This window comes from Sciurus vulgaris, assembly GCF_902686455.1.
Source record: "Sciurus vulgaris genome assembly, chromosome: 11".
NCBI classification, from domain to species: domain Eukaryota; kingdom Metazoa; phylum Chordata; class Mammalia; order Rodentia; family Sciuridae; genus Sciurus; species Sciurus vulgaris.
Genome location: NC_136472.1, coordinates 124,604,976 through 124,626,720, shown reverse-complemented (window position 1 = coordinate 124,626,720; position 21,745 = coordinate 124,604,976). Strand labels below are relative to the sequence as shown.

Sequence of the window (21,745 nt, the reverse complement as noted above, 5' to 3'; positions counted from 1 at the left end):
AAAGTCCAGGAAGAAACCACAGCCCAGTGTTGCTGCAATACAGAGGGAGGTCTCTCTCTTGAGCCCTTCTCTGTAGCTTTCCGAAAGTCCTGAGTGGGATTCTCTGGCTCTACGATCTGCCAGCTCCCCACCTTGGACCTTTTTAGTAAACAGAGGTATCAGAAGAGTCGGCCATCCTAAGGGAGTGGTGAGTGGTCCACCCTGAGCTATTGGCCATCAGGGGCACTGCAGTGTTCAGGGAAGGTCCAAGTCAGACCCTCTTAACCAGTCACTACCCTTGGCTTTTGGAGTAAAGGCATGGTCAGAAGCACAGTGTGGTGGAGGCCACTCAGCTTTGTCCAGTCCACCACCAGGGTGTGTCTTGGTCCTGGAAAGTTCACCCTGGTAACTCTCCAGCATAGAGAGACCTCCCAAATAGAAAGTGACTTCACTGCTTATTTTCCCATAGGTGACACAGTATAGTCAGCCCTCTGAATCCATGGATCCTGAGCCTGCAGATGCAACCGAACATGAATCCAACCAACTGTGAATTGAAGTACTAAAAAGCCCAGTTGCATCTGTGCTGAATATATATATACACATTCTAGTCATTATTCACTAACACAATGCAGTATAACTCCTACTTATATAGAATTTACATTGTTTTAGAGATTATAAGTAATCTAGAGAGGTTTTAAAGTGTACAGGAAGATGCGCTTAAGTTTTATAGAATTGTAGCATCATTTTATATAAGGGACTTGAGCACCATGGGGGTCCTGCACCCAATCCCCTTTAGAAACCGGAACAAAAGTGTAGGGACTCCTGTCATGGTAGCCCTTTCAGAAGGCTCACTGTGCTCGCCAGTAGGCGCCATGGCAGTGGAAAAAGAAGAAATCACGATTCCCATGACAGCTTGAGTAGCTTGTGCCTTGATCTCAAGAACGTGGCAGGCATCAGCTGGCACCTCCTAGGAATAAACTTATTTGATGGGAGAACTTTGCTGGGGAGCAGGTAGCCCTTGTGAGCAGGTTGTAGCACTAATAGGAAACATAATTTTAGCCACTCCTTCATTCATTCTTTGGATGAGTCATCACTTTTGGCAGCACTGGGGGTTCCAGGAGTTTTGGAGGCTACAATGATGACTTAGAGGAGGAATTCATCTCCTGGAATGAGCAAACATGCCAGGTGAGGGGGGACCAAGGATATTTGGATTATTTAGCTTTTGTAAATGAAACAAATTAAAACAAAAATCACCTCTACCACACAGGAATCACCCTGTGAGTTCCAGGGGCCATTAGTAGGAGCATGATATCTAGAATGAAGGGCATGAGGGCCCTGTTCCTTGGGCTAGTGGAAGTCACACCTCTGGGGTGCTGGTTTTATTTAAAACACAAACCAAAGGTCGTGTTTTAAATCAAAGTGTATGGGAGGGTATTGTTGAGGCGGAAAGCTCGGAGGCAAAAGTGACTTCTAAATTCCCTTTCAGTTTGAGGGAGTTTGTGAAGCTATGCATTGCTATTTGAATTCCAAGAGGACAATCGCCTGGGGAGGTGGGGGTGCAAAGTTTTTCAGAACAGCAATCTGGCATCTAGTGTCAAAAACACTGGAACGGTCAAGTTCACAGGGTTAGAGCCTGAACTAACTATGCCAAGGACATGCAAGGTCCTCTATGGCTGATCATGCTAAGCCAGTACCCTTGACTCTAAAATAACGATTTAAAAAAAATACCATTGCATCTTTCCCAGCAGAAGAGACCCAGGTAAAAGAGTAACATCAAGATGTAAGAGTAGCTAATCATCTTTACTTAAACATCTCAGTAGCATGCCCCATTTTGACATCTCCTGAGAAAAGTCACCACAAGGCAGCCTCCAGCAGAGAAATCAGTGGAGAAAACCAACAGAGAGCCCAGGAATCTGATTCCCATTTTTCCTGAACTCTAAGGTGAACATTTTCCTTTTGTTAGCAGACAATCTGAGGGCCTGCAGGGTTCAAAGCGCATGATCTGGGGATAGTTCATTCCCAGAAGGGGGCTATCCAATCCAGTCCACCCAGCCAAAGGTAAGAGCCCGCAGCCAGCGGGACATGGGAAAATATGACTGCTGCTTAATATCGATGTAGCACTTGCTTCAGGGAACTGCCTAAAATCTATTGGTCTCTGGAGATTTCTGTAAGGCAAGAAGCTGCAAGGCGCTGCTGAGAGATGGCCTCTTTCTCTAGAAAGTTTGGCAGTGGGAAATGAGGCCAAGTACGCAGGCTCTCACACTTCTTCTTCCTTGTTTAAGTGCTCTTTGTGACTGGCATGAGTGGCAGGGACTCATAAATATCCTGTTGTGAGTCTCTGTGTGTGAGGTTTGGGCTTGTGGGATGTGCCCCCAAAACGTCCTACAAAAGGAAAGATTTCTTATCTGTTAAAAACATACTGAAGATGTCAAAAAAGAAAATAATATCTGTAAATATGAAATTCTGGGTGCAACATGGCAAAAATCCTCAAGACAGAAAATAGAAAACAAAGAAAAATGGTAAGCATCAGGTTATAGAGAGACCCGTTGCTACTGCATGCCAGGACTTTCTCCTTTCCCCAGAGGGACACAAAGGGCCTAGGTCAAAGCACCTACAAGTGCAGGGTATCCTGCCATCTTGTCCCCACATGCTCTTCTGCCTCATCTACCAGCATATCTTCTCTTGAGCCACTTCCTTACTGCAGGTATTCTGATTTTGCTCTCTGACCCATGGCTTCTCCCACTTGTCACCTTCCAAGACTATTTGTTGTATCTCTTGCTTCCTACAGTGCCCAGTCTAAATATGATGTATTCCCGATTTTTGAGCCCAAACCAACTTCCTATTCTATATATTCACAACACATTCTATGCACTTACCCCTTATTTTGTTTGTGACTCTCTCCTCCTCTATAAAATGTTAAGCTCTTGAGGGGCAAAGGCCATGTTGTATTCATCTTTGTAACTCCCCAAGTGGTTATCATGGCGCCTTTTATTTAGTAAGGCCCTCAACAAAATGTAAACATCAAAATCCTCCCTTCATGTGATTCTATTCATTTTTAAAAAGCCTCTTAACCTAGAATTTCCCATAAGGTGATATGCTTTCATCTTCAATGACTGTCAGTGTTTTTAGAGGGAAAGTGATTTCTTGCAGATGGTTTTCGCAAATCTTTTTAGTTGTGAAACATGGAGGATAATAATGTTCTTTCCTTTTTTCATCTCAGTGGATTTTCTGGTTATCTTCAGATTTTACCCTCCCCCTTAGATACTGGTTCCCAAGAAAATCAAGGCTCAAGAATGAAAGACACTATTCCAACAGAGTCCCTCTGTCCTATCCCACTTAGAAGCTGGGAGGCCTGTGAGTGATGTGTGTTGCTCATGGTGGGGTCTCCATTGCTGCCACCCCTAAATCAAAGAAGGGACGCTCATAGTGTTTACCATCTATAGAGGGTGACAGCCTGGGAAACCTTGTTATAAATGGGAGACAGCTTGTAGGTTTATACCTAGATGATGTGAAGATTTCAACTCAACACCATTACCCTATGTAAATGTATGATTACACAAATGGTATGCCTCTATTTCATGTACAAACACAGAAACAAGTTGTACCCCATTTGTTTACAATAAAAAATAAATAAAAAAAAGATTTCAACTCATTATCACTGTGCTTGAATAACTTGTCAATATGACAGTTTTGCAAATTGCATGATACTGTGGTGATGAAGTCACAGATCAATAAATCTTGCTATGCATGTTGTTTGGCTCTTCCTGTCTGACTGTAAGACATGTGACTGCCAGAGATGTTTCCCACATCATGAAACAAGAACGGCTCTCTCTCTCAGAGAGAATTAAATGAAAAAAAAAAAAAAAAAAAAAAAACACACCTATATGATCCAAATACTGTTTCTAAAAAAGGGTTCTACCCTCAGGGGTCATATGGGAGAAAAAGGGGTGAGATGCCCAAAGATGAGTAATGATAGCAGCAATAAATTGAGGATGTGTCCAATTTCCTATCCACCCAAAAGCATATGCTGGGTGAAAATCTCCTATCCACTTCCAAGGCACTCAGAGTTAGTTACGGCAGCAGTTTTACTTGGGGAAGAATGGTGACAGCTTCCTGGGATCTGGGAATTGTGATTCAAGGGAGGTCAGAGACTCCTTCTGAATGACAGATGTATTGGTTAGTTTTCCAATGTTATAACAAAATACCTGAGAAAAACAAACTTAAAGGAAGAAAGGTTTATTTTAGGTCACAGTTTCAGAGGTTTCATGTCCTAGCCAACTGGTTCCATTGCTTTTAGGTCTGTGGTGAAGCAGAATATCATGGTGGAGAGTTTGTGGTGGAACAGAGTTGCTCACCTCATGGCAGTGGAGAAGGAGAGATGAGAGACACAGAAAGGAGTTGGGGACGAGATAATACCATTCTAGGGCATTCCAGCAGTGACTACTTTCTCCAACTAGGGTTCACCTCTTCCTGTTTGTACTACCACCAAAGAGTCCATTCAATTATGAGCCCATCAATTATTCATTGATGAGATCAGAGCTCCCATGAGCCACCCACTTCCCCAAATCCCCAACTCTGAACATTGCTACATTGGGGACCAAACGCATGAGCCCTTGGGGGACATTCCAGATTGAAACTATAATAATAGAGAATCACTGTCTCTGCACTTGCTCCATCTGCCTAATTTCATTCTAAATTCTTCAAAGACCAAAAGGGATTGTGCCTTTTAAATTTATTTCACTTTTGTTACAGAAATATATGTACAAAGTTTAAAAATGCTCTCATTTGCCCCCTTCCCATGACAGTTCCCTTCTTTCCATCCTTCCTATATAGCTAAATGTAAAAAAATGTGTTGGATCAATACTTTTTAATACTTTTTAAAATTTCATTTGTTCTGATTAGTTGTACATCACAGTAGAATGCATTTACACATTTTGATAGATCATACATACATAGAGTGTAATTTCTCATTTTTCTGATTATACATATTGCAGGATCACATTGGTCATGCAGTCATACATGTACATGAAGTAATAATGTCTATTTCACTCTACTATCATTCCTTCTCCCATACCCCTTCCCCTCCCTTCACTCCCCTCTACCTAATATAAAGTAAATCTTCTTCCCTACCCCCACCCCTGTTGTGAATTAGCTTCCACATATCAGAGAAAACATTCAGCCTTTGGTTTTGGGGGTTGGCTTATTTTACTTAGCATGATATTCTCTAACTCCATCCATTTACCAGCATATGCCAGAATTTCATTCTTCTTTAAAGCTGAGTAATATTCCATCATACACACACACACACACACACACACACACACACACACACACACCACATTTTCTTTATCATTCATCTGTTGAAGGTCATTTAGGTTGGTTCCATAGTTTAGCTATTGTGAATTGAGCTGCTATAAACATTGATGTGACTGTGTCACTGTAGTATGTTGATTTTAATTCCTTTGGGTATAAACTGGGGGACTGGTTTATTTGACCCGTGGGATAACTGGGTCAAAAGGTGGTTCCATTCCAAGTTTTCTGGGGAATCTCCATACTGCTTTCCATAATGGTTGCACCAATTTATATTCCCACCAGCAATGTATGAGTGTACCTTTTTCCCCACATCCTCACCAACATTTCATGTTGCTTGTATTCTTGATCATTGCCATTCTGATTGGAGTGAGATAAAATCTTAGTTTTGATTTGCATTTCTTTAATTGCTAGAAATATTGAACATTTTTTCATATGTCTGTTGATCAATTGTATATCTTCTTCTGTGAAGTGTCTGTTCAGTTCCTTAACCCATTTATTGATTGGGTTATTTGTTTTTTTGGTGTTAAGTTTTTTGAGTTCTTTATATATCCTAGAGATCAATGCTTTATTTGAAGTGCATGTGGTATAGATTTTCTCCAAGTCTGTAGGCTCTCTTCATATTATTAACTGTTTCTTTTGCTGAAAAGAAACTTTTTAGTTTGAGTCCATCCCATTTACTGATTCTTGATTTATCTTCTTGTGCTTTAGGGGTCTTGTTAAGGAAGTCAGTTCCTAGATTGACATAGTAAAGATTTGGGCCTACCTTTTCTTTTAGTAGTCGCAGGGTCTCTGTTCTAGTGCCTAAGTCTTTGATCCACAATGAGTTGAGTTTTGTGCAGGGTGAGAGATAAGGGTTTAATTTCATTTTGTTACATGTGGATTTCCAATTTTCCAAGCACCATTTTTTGAAGAGGCTATCTTCTCCATTGTATGTTTTTGGCACCTTAGTCTAGTATGAGATACCTGTACTTATGTGGGATTGTCTCTGTGTCTTCTACTCTGTGCCATGGGTCTAAATGTCTGTTTTGGTGCCAATACCATGCTAATTTTATTACTAAAGCTCTGCAGTGTAGTTTGTGGTCTGGTAGTCATAAGGAGTTTAATAGGAATTGCATTAAATTTGTAAGACACTTTGGGTAGTATGGCCATTTTGACAGTATTAATTCTGCCTATCCAGGAGCATGGGTGGTCTTTCCATCTTCTAAAGTCTTCTTCAATTTCTTTCTTTAGTGTTCTGTAGTTTTCATTGATCAATACTTTATTATTATTATGACTCACTAAATATTGCTCACAGCTGAACCAGGTCAGTACATGAGAAATATATTTTCTTTTCTTTATCCATATTTTCATTTAGTGAAGTTAACAATTGTCTTGTTTTTCTCATTTACCTAGTTCTCTGTGTATCTATCACTGATTCATCCTGGAAATTTTCAGAACAATAAGTCTTCTTTTAACATCATCATTGGTAACTTGATCTGCCCCATTGTCCCTGAGAGGCAGCCACCCCTCTGTACTGTCCTCAGGGTTGGCTGGGCATATGTCCTCTGAGGTGGCCCTTCACCATCATGTAAGCAAGCCTCTCTGCTTCTCCCCTGTACTGGGGTCCCTACATCATGGATTTCTTGTATCCCATTTTCTGGGTTTCTCCTCTTTTTGGCAGATGCATCTTCTAGTAATTTCCTAGAAGAAGTCATATTTAAATCCTGTATCTTTGAAATTGTCTTTAATCCACCTGCACATTCAGTTGAGGGTTTAGACTATGTATAGAACAAGTTTTCTTCACAATTTCAATTTAGAAATTCTCTGCTGTTTTTTTGTTTTTGTTTTTTTTTTTTTTTTTTTTTTGTAGTATCTTGTGTTGTGTTGTCTTGGGGAGTCAGGTGCCCTTTTGGTTCATAGTTGTTACTAATAATTTATGTGTAATATATATCTCTTTGTCTCCAATGTTTTAAAATTTCCTAGAAGTGGGTGCTTTAATTTTTTGGTTGTTTTGGGTTCTAAGTGGAACCTTTCAATTTGGAATTCATGAGCTTTAGATCTGAGGGTGTCATAATTTGTTCCCTCTGTCTTTTCAGTGCTTCTGGAACTTGTAAGGACTATATTGGGTCCTCTAGGAAGCATATTCCAGAGCAGATGAAAGGACTTTGTTGAAGGGGATGACTGTGATTGGATACTGGGTGGGACCTAGGAAACACTGGGGAATAGGGCAGCAAGTCTAACTCCTGTGAAGAAGAGAGGGTGGGAGGAAGGAGGTTTGGAGGGGATACCATCTAGTAGATTGCTGTCCCTGAGACAAATTCCACTGTCTGATAGCCCCACCACTGGCCTAATGTGGCCCCCTGCCTCACTTGGTGGTTGTGAACAGCCCACAGGAATATGGTCTTGGAGCAGAGGCTGAGATGGGTTCCACTATGTACACTTTGAGGTCTGTTTGTATCTGGTTGCTAAGCATCTTGCATTTACCTTGTTCTTTACTTATCCCCTCTTTCCTATCATTGTTCCTTAAATAAAAGAATCCTGGAAAGTTTCTAGACTTTTTACAATTATTTGTTTCTGTTCTTTCTCATTCTGGAAATCTTTTTTTCTAGCTTCCTGTTCTGGTTTCATGTCTACAATATCATCTCTTCTGTGGAAAGATGTGTGGGTTTTAAAAATTCATTTCCCTACCTGATTTGTTTCTGTTTACTACAGATTTCCCTATATATTTTTGTCTGGATTTTTCTTTTTCATGTTCTTTCTTCAAATGTCTAATGACCCTTAACTGCCTGCCATTTAAGAGAGTGGCACCAACAAGCTCATTGGAAGTGGTGAGGGAGAAGGCTGCATTTGATCTTGCCGGATGAAGGGAACTTTAGGTGTCAGAGGTCTTTCCTCTCTGCCTGCCAAGTTTTCCCAAAGAGAACTGAGCTCTTCTCCTGAGTGACAATGATCAGACTCCTGAGTGCTGAGTGGAGCAAAGGAGCTTGGGTATCCCATTTGGGGGGTTCAGATTTTTACACAACCTCCTTTGCTTTGCATTATGGTGCCTTGCCACCCTACTCTAAGATATATTTGAAGTACCCAAATTCACATCCTTTCTGAATTTATCCAGAGTAAATCTCACATCTTGGAAGCCTGTTTCCTAAGAAAAATTTCAACTAACTTTCCTGTTTCCAGCTCTGCACATCAGCCCTACTTTCAGAGGTGTTTGGTCCCTTCTACTCCTCAGTTTTTGAGAGCTCGAAGCTTGCTCTTGGTATATCTCTTCTTCCATAGGCCCTGGGTTCAGTTTTTTTTTTTGGGGGGGGGGCGGGGGGGGGGCTGGGGATCGAACCCAGGGCCTTGTGCTTACAAGGCAAGCACTCTACTGACTAAGCTATCTCCCCAGCCCCTGGGTTCAGATTTTTGCAGCTCCAATCTTTTCAATTTTTTTCCAGTTTCCTAAATTTTGTAAAAATTCCTTTACTGCTGTGTCTCTTTTCCTATTTTCTTTGTTTTTGTGAATTTTCCTGTTTTCGTTTCCTTTCCTCCCATTTTTGTTGAAGAGCAAAAATAAATATTCGTTTAGTCCCCCACATTTTTATCTTAAGATTCTTTCCATTTTTCCCCGATTCCCAAAATGCCGAGTATAGAAAATATACGGTGCCACAAAATCTACAGTTAATACTGCTTTTTAATTAACTGGAGCAGAGGCAGGACAAATACTCAGATCTGTCTCCCTGGACATCTTGTTCAGCTTGTATATAATCATCTCTGTGAGGCACTGGTTGGGGAATACTTCCTTATCACCTTTAGGTTTGAATTTGAACCCCAGCTTGGTCACATACCGAATGTGTACCCAGAAGCAAATTTTTGGTCACCCCTCTGTTTGCATGTTGGTTAAAATCATGCATATTCCAAAAGTGACTAGGATGAACCATGATGCTGTTAGTAAAGTCCTAATACAGACCTGGAGCTCACACCTTGTGACTTTCTCCCCTTCCTCCTTCAGACCAGGAAGAACTTGCAGCTTTGCTGGGATTGGTTGCTCTCACCTGGATTGTCCACCATACACCTCTCACTCTTCAGGACTCAGAATTTGGTTCTGCTTTGCAAAGTCCTGCCTGCTTTCCCTGCCATCTCTCCCTGCACCTGCTACAGGGGTCTTGTCTCCTAGAACCTGTCACATACTCCCTTCATTGTATGACTAGGAATGTCATGTTTTCCCCCAAATCAGGCAGGCACTTCTAAGTTTGTCCAAATGGTTCCTGTTGGAATAGATGATATGAATAAAACAATCTTTTTTGAAATGTTGCAAATTTCTTTAAGGAAAATAAAAGAAAGCCACTCCCTCTACTTTAATCCTCATTCAGGTGCAGAGGTGAGGAGACTTCAGGCAGATGCATAGGAATTCTCTCACCCTCACCAATGCCAGTGTGGTATGCCACTGAGGGACTGGGCCGGACTGGGGGAAGGGAAAGGGAGCAGGTTGGGGGAAGACGCGAGCCTTGTTCCTCACTTTGCCACCAACTGCTGCTCCAGTGAGGACCCATGCTTTCTCTCGGGATCACAGAAATGATAAAGCAGCAGACAGGTTGGAACATAAACAGATTTTCTCCATGAACACAACAGGTAAGAGGAAAGACCAAGAAAACAATCATACTGGTTTTACCGAAGGTGAAACTGTCCTTCAGGTCAAATGTCTTCACTTGCTCATTATCACCAAGATTTGTGGATTAGAAAGAATGTGTCAGCCCTGCCCTCCCTGTTGCCTAGCAACGGGCCTGTTTCTCATCCCCAGCAGGTACAAAGGGGCCTAGTTTTGAAGGGGGGTGGGCAAGAGGTGTGGGACAAAGGTAAGATCACTCCCTGGACTGCATAATAATGAGATATTCAGATGCCATTGTGCAAGAGGTACCTGCATTGCAAATGAATAAGGAAGTTAAGAAAACATTTATTTTCCTCATTTGGGGTCTATTCTGTACTGTTTCTGAGAAGTAATGTTTAACTCTGAGAGATTCCAGTTTGTAGGTGTATTTGCCCATCCAGTCATCAGCTGGATAACTGGGAGGATGAAGAGCCCCACAGCTCACACTGGTAGGGGGTCAGATGGTTGATCTCCTGGGACCACTGCTTTGGACGTTGGATCATGAAAACCTTTTCCTAGATATTCTGTGGGACCCCAATATCTCTTCCACCAACCTCTGTGACAGTTCCTATCTGGTCTGCATAACACAATATGCCAGTCCAGGTCCTGCAAGAAGCAGACATAAAGACAGCCTTAAAAGTACAAAGATTTTATTAGGGCAAATGCCCAGGTGAGAGAAAACTGAGAGGAAGCCAGCAGTAAATGTCACCCAGGGCTGACCCTGGAAGGAGGAGAGAGGGAGGGCAGGTTGCAGGAATGTCCTAGACTAATGAGTCTAAGGCAGATGCCACTCACCCCTGCAGAGGTTCTGTAGCCAAAATTACCCTCAGAAGAGCCCACCTATCCTGGGAGTGGTCTCCTTGGCATCCTGTGCTTGGTCACTTCAGAGTGCCACAGCTAGGACCCTTAAGCACTTGCTCTTCCTTTTGGAGGTCTGCAGGGTGTATCCTGGTGGCCCCCACACCCAGACCTGGGGAAATGAAGTGCTTGGAGTGAGAGTGGGGTTAATCTGGGGTTTGGGAGTATCCCACTGGGTGGAGTTGAGAGAACTGGAAAGGTCAGTAGAGAGTCATGCAGAGCGGGGTTGAAAAAGGAGGTTATTTCTGAAGAAAGGAATAAATCTAGGGACAGGTATAAATGGTTGGGAACTGGTGTTTCCACGAGGAGAACTTGTATGGAAAGGAAAGGTGATACTAAGCATAAACTTTGAATCTCTCTGGTAAGGTCTCTTACAATGAAACTTCACATGGGAAATGCTACCATAGTGATTTTACTTCCACTTATGTCTTAATTTGTGCTGCTATTACCAACATATGTGAGACTGGATAATTTATTAAACAACAGAAATTTATTTCTCACTGTTTTACAGACTGGAAAATTCTAGAGGCTGGGAAGTCCAAGTTAGAGGCAATTGTGGATTCCATGTTTGGTGAGCACCCAGTCTCTGTTCCAAGATGGCGCCTTGAATGCTGTGTTTTCACATGGCGTAAGGCAGAAGGACAAAAGGGATGAATGCTGTATTTTCATAGCAGAAGAGAAGGAACTCACTCCATCAAACTATTTTAGAAGGGTCCTAATACCATCCTTGAGGGCTGTGCTGTCATGACTTATTTACCTACTGAAGGTCCTACCACTTAAAAGTTTCACATTGTCAATTAAGTTTCAACATCCAACACCATAGCAACCTACTCTATGTCTATTTTTATTCTCTATAACAACTGCCTATATTTATAAGTGTTTGAAACTAGAATTTCCTTCTCCCAAGTAATTTTGCATCGATTTCCATTTTATCCTCACTGTCAACATCGTGCTGTATCATTTCTCCTGTGGAAGGTAGTGGTGTCAGAATCCTTGGCATAGGGTCTCCAAGCTGCAGTGCCACTTGGATATTTCTCCTGCTCTTTGCATCACTTTTACCCTTGATTAAAAGCTGATATCTGCTGTCATCAGAGAGGAAAGAAATGCTTGCCCCTCCATATTCACTGCTGCTGCTGCATGTGAAATGACAGCTTCCTAAGGAATGTTTTCTGGAGGGTGACCAGTCCTGAAGTGTGCTGGTTTGTGGAGGACATTGTGGCCTGGGGAACTCTGGGAAGAGAACCATTCCGAAGGAATCTACGATGAAACTCCTCAGTCCCAGTAGGAACTGTGGGGAGATGACTCTAGGGGGTGGAGTACATTAAATTTCAGTACTGGGTACTGATGGCAGGTGCATTACCCACATTATAATCACTTACTTCCCACAACAGACTTTCCAGACAAGACAAGAAGCTAGGGAATTTGCTCTGGGTAATGCAGTTGGTGGAACAGGGTCTCAACCTTGCCTGTCTATTGCAAAACCTGTGTTATAAAATTCTACATTGTCCTATGACTGGGGTGACAATGAAGGGCCAATGGAAGATTAAGTCAGCCTGATATTCTGGGATGGTTGAGTTAATTGCCAGGCAGGTGAGACTTTGGAGGGGCTCCTTGAGGACCCCTGGCTCCTCACCTTGGAGTATCTAGCCTCTTGTGCACGTGTGCCCAATCTCAGGCATTTGATTTAGTCTCCATGAGCACAGGGGCCCTCTGGTTCCAAGACTTGGCTCCATAAACAAATCTTTCTTAATTAGGTTTGGCAGCTCAACACCTTTGGTGTATCTAGCCCATTTAATTGCCACGCCTACTCTTGTTGGATCCGGTTATAAAGTAAACTATGTTCTTTGAGAGCTGTTGAATACAGATGAGTCAACAGCCAGTCTGAGCTGACCCACAGACTCATAAAAACCAACAGGGCCCCAGTACCCGCACCTGTGGCACCCAAACTCTTGGATCAAAGGTGCAAGAACTTGCCCACATCAAGGATCTGACTGCTTTCCTGGGGATCAAGAAAATGAGGTTTTTGTCTCTACATTTACACTGGCAATCCACGAGGTAAGGGGAGAAATGCCTCATTGTCTCTTTATAGAAAACAGGAGTTAATTCTTGGGGAAACTTAGTCCTGTTTTCCTCATCTCAAATCTAGACAGACTTGTCTATCCACTCCCTGGGGATAAATGTGAGGTTTTAATTGTTTTAATTCATTCACTGGATGCTCCTGATCTGCTGGTTACACATGGGTTATTAGCTGTGAGCTGCACCCTGCCTTTCCTGGGCCATTTCACAGCTCTGAAGCTGGAAGGCAATTAAAAGCTTTGGTTGCATCACATTTGGTTCCAAAGTCTTCTTGCAGCAGCGATATGTATAACAGTTCTATGTCTGATGGAATCCTTTCAGCATCTCTTGGGCCATATGCATCTTTAAAGTAGAGAATAAAGGAGCTAATGGGGTCTAACATGGAGAAGGTTTATCTGGAAAAGGCAAGTTAGTAAGACATTCTGTTTACCTTCACTCCATTTCCTGACAGCACTTTATGGAATTTTGTACCATTTCAAGTGAATGCAGTTTGGATTTTTCAAGACTTGTTCAGCTTCCTAAATATTGCTGTAACAAATGCTCTGTGACAGGGATGTCAACTATTTCTCTATGCTCTGACAGTCATGGGGCTCCTCTTGCAAACATCTGTATCTTATAGATTGTGCCTAGTTGCTCAAAAGAAGTTAGTCTTTTGCAATTAGGAAAAATGGAGCCCCCTGCCTTTGGTTGGGCATAGAAAATGAAGCAACACATAGTGTTTGGGTAGATACGAGTTTGCTAGACACTTCTGTGTTGGAGGAGCAGCCCAGTCTCTGAGGGTTCCCTTCAGACAAGGGCTCTACTTGCATTGTCTTCCTCTATACTGTTTTGTATAAATATATTCAAAGTTGATTTTAGCTTTTAAAAGTCCAGTGGAGATAGGAGAACCTGGGTAAGTATGGCCATCAGAAAAGTTTTTTCTTTCTTTGATAATCAGTCATGAAGATGGATTTCTTTCTGCTTAAGAAAGCAAATGGATTGAACTTAAAAAGAAGCAGAATGTATGGATTGTTTGTGAAGGGTTCTTAGAACTTTGATACTATTGATAGCTTTTGGTTTGCTCTGAGTTTCTCAAAAAGTTTAATGTAAGATGTTTGTAATGACCAATCATGCTTTCCTCTGGAGACCTGAGACTCAAAATTCTCCCTTTCCTTATCTCTGCAAGGCATTTTTCTGTACTAGGTCACAAACCTACCCTGGACCTTTCACGGCTCAGGGATTTTCCAAGGATTCAGTTATGACTCACATGCTTTGCCTTTTCCTTGTCCTGTGGATTGTCCATGGATTGATGGCTTCTTAATTCCTTCTCATAGACTTAATTCCTTCTCATAGAGCCCTCTCTGGAATTTCTTATAATCTCAGCAGTTTGATCCTGGGTTTAACCCTCATTTGACTCCCCTCTGTTGTGCAATTTAAGATGCTGATGATGACTATTGTCTCTTTATTCTTGTCCTTCTCATTCATGTATTATGCATACATTTGTTTCTTTGTTTGCCTTTTGTCTAGTTTATAATAAACAAACATGATGTTCTGAGAGCTATGCTAGGTCCCACAAAACCGAATGACCTGGCAAGTGCTTTTAATTGCAGACTGCTTTGCTGTGGTGACCTGGCACTTGTGGGGTACGTGTCTGAATGCCATGATGATGAGGGACAGCTGCACAACAGTGTAGAAAAGGGATAATTGCTAAATGCATGGGGCAGAGCTTTGCACTTGGCCTTAGAAGACTTCATGGACGTATGATCTTAAAAGCCCTGGGCAGGCAGGATGGTGCCCAGTCGGGGCAGGAGCCGGAGCCGGTGAGGAACACACCCAAAGTGCAGGTGATAAAGGGCCCACGTGTGACACAGAGGAGCTCTGCAGTATCTGGAAAGCAGCGGAAAACCATGGGAAGGTCCTAGTTACATGGTGGCAAGTTTACTCTTCTGTGAAGTGCAAGGTGGGCTGGAGCAGGGTAAGACCATGGCCAGGGAAACCAGGCAGGAGATCACTAAGAGATAAAGATCCAGCAGCCGATTGACTGTGGAAGAGGGCAGGTGAGGACCTAGTGGAGCTGGAGATGCTGCAATGTCCCCAGTGTTCATATGATGAACGTACTTTGAATGGCAAAGAGCTTTTTCTTTCCACTTAACCCTCATGTGTCCATGGTACCCTGAGTCTCGGAGAGATAAGCTAGTGGGCTCCTTAGAAGGTAGTGAGGGTTATGTGGGGCAGGAAACTGGCTTCTCAAATGCCTCCTCTTTTCCACACCAATGAAATGCATGCATGTTTGGGGAGAAGGTGAGACTTCAGTACAGTGACACGTCTCAGCTTGTTTCTCTTAGGGCTTGGGTCTTACCTGAGGTATTGCCTTGGATCAGTAGTCAATCTTAATTATGAGTCTGTGCTAAACCCAGTGTCACCTGCCCTGTAGGAGGCAGGGCAAAGAATGTGTTGCTCCTTAATATGGCAGCCTACAGTCAAGTAATAATAAAGGAGTTATCAAAAGCAGGAGTCTCTGTAACTGTCTGCTCCTACCATTCGGGGCCCAGTTGTATGTACCCCTGCCTAAACTGAGACACTGGACTGAGTCTTTCCTGGGGATCACTGAATAGCCACACTTCTTAGTCTCCTTTGGCAGAGAGGTAAAGGGAAATTGAGTCTGTCTTCTGAGTTCTTCTCACCTGGCTCAGGTGAGAACCTGAGAGTGCTCATGAGGCAGGTCCATGAACCTGGAGAACACCATCTCAGGCACTTCCTGACCTTAGAGACTGAGAGAATCAGCTTCTTGGAGCACATGACACTCCTTCATTGTGCCATGTTTGGGGATCTCTGGCTCAAGACACACAGGTAGTACATAGCAGAGCTGGGATTCAGACTGCATAGAGCTGATACCACCCATCCTTCTTCCCTCACTTTGCAGGGGAGGTTATAGGCCTTGAAATAAATTTTAGGACCTCCAGTTCAGACTCTGGAAAAATCACCAGGGTTTAAATCCTGACTGACTTCAGGTTAGCCACTATAAGGCAACCCTAGGACCTTTGTCTCTAGAACTGAACTGACCCTTGAGGTTCCGACAGGGACCCAGAATGATTCCAGCATAGGTTATGTAAAGCCCAAAGAGAATATGCCAGAATATGTATCATGTGGCTAACTCAAGTCACTACTGAATGAATTATTAGCATGGAAATCAACTAATTGAGGATCATTGGACAGGATGATTGACTTTAATGGCTTCTTTGAACATTCGCTGCCTTCTCTTTGCCCTGCATCGACTGGACTTTTTCAGAGATGGAAGTGATAGGGTGACAAAGCACAGAGGGACACAGAGAGGGACCATCTACCTTCATTTCAAAAACTAGATTTGTCTGCAAATAAGACCATTTCTACTTTACAGATTGGGAAAATAAAGTATAAAACTCTGCTGATGTCACTCAAGTCAAAGGTGAAGAGAAAAAAAGCCTAGTCTTCCCAATCTCTGCCTCCTAGAATAGAAACGATTCATGAATAATATTAACTCTGCTCTGAAAGAGCAAAAAGTGGTTGACTGGATTATGTGCTTCAGAAATTTATTTTCGTGAACAAACAGGGAGCGTGGAAATTGGGGAAACAAAACAGAACCAAAAGAAATAAAAATCTTCATTAAAAAAAGGATGAAGAAAAATTATGTAGAAATATATGGGAGATAGATCCTTAGAAAAGTTAACAGTAAACAAAAAGTATTATTTAGGTTAAAGAGGTTCAAGTGGTCCTAGGAATGCTGGGTGCGCTTGCTCCAGCCAGTATGGCCCTAAGCCATCCTTGCTGAGGTGTTCAGGGAGAGTGTGGGGCATCTTTGCCATTGCCTTGTCAGAATCTTCTAGCAAACAGGAAAAGGAGCAATGCACATGTACACAGATACACAAACACACCCAACTCCTGAATTCTTTTCAAACAAAAAGGAGGAAGAAAGCCAGTATGGTATAGAGAAAAGGCAACTTGAAAAGTACTGAGAATCCAAAGATGCTCTGCCCCAAGTAGCTCAAAAACCCTTATAAGGACTCTAGATATCAAATACAAAACCCAACCAAATATCACCCCATTAAAAAAGCATAGCTCTGAAATGCTCATGTTAAGAAATCACTGAGTCCATCTTGACCATTGTACAAAGGAAGAAAACGAAGGCCCATAGGAGACAATGACTTATTCAAAGATCTCAATCTGAATTAACATTTCTCCTAGCAATGCTTTAGCTCAATCATGTCCTTACTCAAAGGAGTTTGTTACTGTCCTGAATCAGTTTCCCAGGATGCAACAGAGTCCATCTCTGCCTGTGTGTACCTGCCCTGTGCTGTGTTCTGCAGGTAGACTGCTTCATAAACATTACATTCTGGTTAGATGCATGTAAGCCACCTTTGCTTCTAGGAGAAGATTCTTTCTGAATATTCTGAAATACAGGCCAGAATTTTCCATTTAGCTAGAAATTTCCAATGCCATGCCTCTTCATCTCCATTTGCACAAACACATTTCTTGGCTTGGATTCAGGAATTATATTTACCAGGGTATGTCAATATGCCACTTTATCCTTTGAGAGTTGATTTAAATATGCAACACAACACAGTTGAAAGCAACAGGTTAATACAGTTTTTGCAGAATTAGAACAACCAAAGCTCTCAGGTGACTACCCCTAAGGGAAGTCTCATGGTTCGTTACCCTTGATTAAATTCTTGGGAGCTTTCTGGCTCTCTCCAGCTCTGCCATTTGTCCTTGGGGAGCCCAACAGAACTTGGCAACTATGAATCACAGTTGTTAGCTTCTCACAGGAAAAATCTCCCTGAAATTTAGCCCCTTGGAGTCCGAGTCCAATGATGAGATATTCAGGGAGATAAGAGTGACCCCAGTCCTGTGCTTGGAGGTACAGTCAACCATTTCAGAGTCCAGGGTATTCTGATGCTATTAGGAGGTTGGACCACTTATGAATTATGCATAAAGTATAGAGAGCTTGAATCTGGTTCAGAGATAAGGCACAGGCATGGTCATAGGATCACATTAGAACTCTGGGAAGCCCATGCCATGCTGGTTTGTGTAAAGCGTGAATACAGTCCCTGCTCTGCTGAAGTGTCAGTCTCATTGGGAGGACATATGTGATGGCAGGTATGAGTGCTGCCATATTGCTCAGCAGAAACCTGATCAAGTGCATTCTATCTGACTGGGACCTCCCACCCAATTTATTTCTAGGGCAGGTCCAGGAAAGAAGGTTTGTCTTCTTCCACAACTACTCCAGCCCCTTAACTGGAGAGGAGACGGCAAGTTATAAGAAATCCTAACTTAGAATGCACATTTGGAACAGGCCTGAAAATCCCCTTAGATCTAGGGGCTTTTCATGCTCTGTGCCTTGCCCAAATCAATTGTGCACAAGAATCAAGGTCTCACTCAGCCAGTGCAGGTGCTCACCACTGTCAAGAGATAGACTGAGTGAAGTCCACTAGGGAAAGAAGCTGCTGACAAACAGAGACATGCACAGGATTTGGATTTGAATCACCTTATTAATTCTTTCGGCTGGGTGTTTCACAGCCAATGGTGGTATGTGCAGCTGTGAATTTCTACAAATTCCATCTCCAGTATAGGAGCTCCTCCACTTACTTGGAACTTGATAAAGCCCTCATAAATTGATAATTTTATAAGTTGAAAATGCACCTTACTCAGTTGACCCACAGGAGAGCCTGGCTCAGCAATGCAGTGCACTGTAGAGCAGTAGTTACTTCCCTCTTTCTTTTAAAATTTTTTAAAAATTTTATTTAGCTTTTAATTTTTTTACAGACTGCATTTTGATTCATTGTACACAAATGGGGTACATCATTTCGTTTCTATGGTTGTACACGATGTAGATTCATACCATTTGTGTAATCATACATGTACATAGGGTAATGATGTCTGTCTCATTCCACCATTTTTCATACCCCGCTCCCTCTCATTTTCTTCTACATATTCTGAAGTTCCCCCATTATTCTCTCATTCCCCACCCCCACCCCATTATATATCACCCTCCACTTACCAGGGAAAACATTCGACCTTTGGTTTTTTGGGCTTGGCTTATTTCATTTAGCGTGATATTCTCCAATTCCATTCATTTATTTGCAAATGCCATAATATTATTATTCTTTATGACTGAATAGTATTCCATTGTATATATATACCAGAATTTCTTTATCCATTCATCTGTTGAAGGGCATCTAGTTTGGTTCCATAATATAGCTATTGTGAACTGAGCTGCTATAAACATTGATGTGGCTGTGTTACTGTAGTTTGCTGATTTTAGGCCCTTTGGGTATAAACCAAGGAGTGGGATAACTGGGTCAAAAGGTGGGTCAATTCCAAGTTTTCTTAGGATTCTCCACACTGCTTTCCAGAGTGGCTGCACCAATTTGCAACTCCACCAGCAATGTAAAAGTATGCCTTTTCCCCCACATCCTTGCCAACATCTATTATTGTTTGTGTTCCTGATAAAAGCCATTCTAATTGGTTTCTTCCCCTCTTGATTAAGTGCCAGACCTGGAAGTGCAGTGGCCCTGTATCATGAGAGTGTCACAGTATATAGTGCTAGCCTGAGAAAAGATCAAGATTCAAAGAAGAGTTTCTACTAATCAAGTATCACTTTTGCAGCATCATAAAATGGGAAAATCCTAAACAGAATGACTGTAAGTTGGGGACTGCCTGTATCTTGTGACAGTGAGTGGGAGGAGGTGGGGGCCCCAATGCAGGCGGGCACCAGAGCAGAGCAATGTGAGTGGAGTGATCCGGGCACTCAGAGCAGGGTGGGCAACTTCCTTCCACAGGGCTGACTCCAGCTGGAAATGGGCAGTCATCAGAAGAGACCAGCGAGGGCTGGGTGCCGAAACCCTTTCTATGTGGGAAAAGACTGGTTTTCTCATACTCTGAAGATGAGATGAGGCTGGACTTAAACCTTACCCGAGAGATTTGGGGTTGATGTCAGGAAGAACCTTAGGTCTGAAGGGAAGAAATCTCGGGGAAAATGAAATTAAACTGCTGCCTATGCCTCTCATGTAAGTGTAGAGTCTGCAGCTATCTTCCCTAGGAAGGGATGTCGGGGGCTACCTGCTTGTGGGTGGGGCAGCCATTGGTGCTTTTGAAGTCTTATCATGAGCCTGTCACCTTGGTCTTGTGCTCTTAACACCATGTACATGAGGTCCCACTTATCCCCCTCTCCAAGGTGGCTTCCAGCACAAAGTTGTTTCTAACGATTGGTGGTTTAAGCTTGGACCACGGATAGTCCTTGTGGGCTATTTCTCTAAGTGTCTTTTCAGGCTGAGTGTCTTTTCAATCTGCTGGGTCTGCTGCATTAATGAACCTGAGATCATTGGGTACAAATTCCCAGGCTGGGAGTGTAGCTCAGTGATAGAGCATGCCTAGCAGGTGTGAGGCCATAGGTTCCTTGCCAAAGAAACCAAACCAAACCAAACTAAATCAAACAACCACCACAACAAATTCCCTTGCAGTTTCCTTAATGCCTGAGGCCCCAGGGATATCCCTCATCATGCCATTGCTTGTGGCTCTTGCTTTCTTTCTCTGGCATGTCTCTTTTCTGAATGCTTTAATGCATGTCTCTGCATGGTGCAAGGACCTCTACCAGGGTTCTAGATCCTCCATCACTGTGCAGCGAGTGCTGTTTGGGGAAACAGTCCTGATCCAGTCCTCTTGCCAGTACTTCATTTCGGGAAAGAGCCATAGACAGAAGTTGGCTTCACCCTTAGCCACATGGGTGAGGGCCCCCCAGGGATGCCTACAACTTAATTTGGAAATTAGATGGGCTAAATTCTAAAAGCAGATTCAATAACATAATGTATAGTTCTTCAGTGACTAGAGAGTAGATGGTGAGCCATTCTTGGGATGAAGAGAAGGCATGACACCTGACAGACAGATGCTAGCTCTGTCTCTGTATTGTAGACACTTCCTGCTCTGGAATTAAAAAAAAAATAATCCTGCACACTGCACAAAGTATGTTATCGCTTTCCATAGCATTCTAAGTAGACCCCAGCAACATGATGTCCAGCCTTTAGAAAGGGAGACTATGACATCAGGAAAAGGGCAGTGGTGTGTCCCAGGCACATGACAGTGGCCTCTCACGGGACAGTGGGTTCAGTAGAGCCAGGTATCACAGTCTCTATGGTTTTTTTCCCATGTTACATGCTTGGGTTTTGAAGCCACCTTACTATTCTAAGCATCTGGACAGAGTTTTCTTCTTTCTGCTCTTACTGCATCCTGCCTGCCCCTTGGGGTCACCCAGCTTCGAGGCTGCTATGTCTCCAGGCCCCTCAGACCTGCAGATGTGGGCCGTGAGGACCGACGCTTGCAGTGGCAACAAGCAGATTTTCCATAATCCATTTGGTGTCTTTTTGTCAGAGAATCTTCTGAAATTCTGTCGTAATAGCAGAAAGACTTCCTGAGTTCCTTAAGTCACTCAAGTCATCGTCCCTCGAGTCACGCCTATATTTTAAAAATTTATTTTCATATTAATTCATGTATTCATTTTACACTACGAACTACCTGGAATTGATGTCCAACAGGGAGTTACTACTTCTGTTTTAAATGGACAACACAGGTAAGCTTCTTCACTAGGAAATTTGCCATAGTGACCTATGGTCCTTTTGGTCAAAAGTCCTTCTTTATGTCTAACTGAACTCTTTCTTGCTAGAAATTCAAGTCATCTTTATATATATAGCATGTCACTTGGCCACCTGAATTCTCCCAAACACTGCTTCATTTAATTTGTATGATGGCTCTAAGAGGTAGATATTATTGATTATCATTTAACCAATGAGAAAAGTGAGACTTGACCTGACTCTACTCTAGTGTAGAGAAAGTTCTGCTTCCAGAACTCACCAGGGCTCTGTGTGTCTGAAAAGCTAAAAAAGTCATAGCAGTGCCCTCTGTAGG

At 42.6% G+C, this 21,745-nt stretch overlaps 1 protein-coding gene across 1 annotated transcript in view; it reads left to right on the top strand.

Moving 5' to 3' along the window:
• Window positions 1-12,597: 12,597 nt before the first annotated feature.
• KCNJ1 (potassium inwardly rectifying channel subfamily J member 1) overlaps window positions 12,598-21,745 on the top strand; it is a 32,181-nt gene continuing 23,033 nt past the window's right edge. The window contains exon 1 of the mRNA XM_079104140.1: window positions 12,598-12,811. The gene's annotated coding sequence lies outside the window, so the exon portion shown is untranslated. The remainder of the gene's footprint in view (window positions 12,812-21,745) is intronic.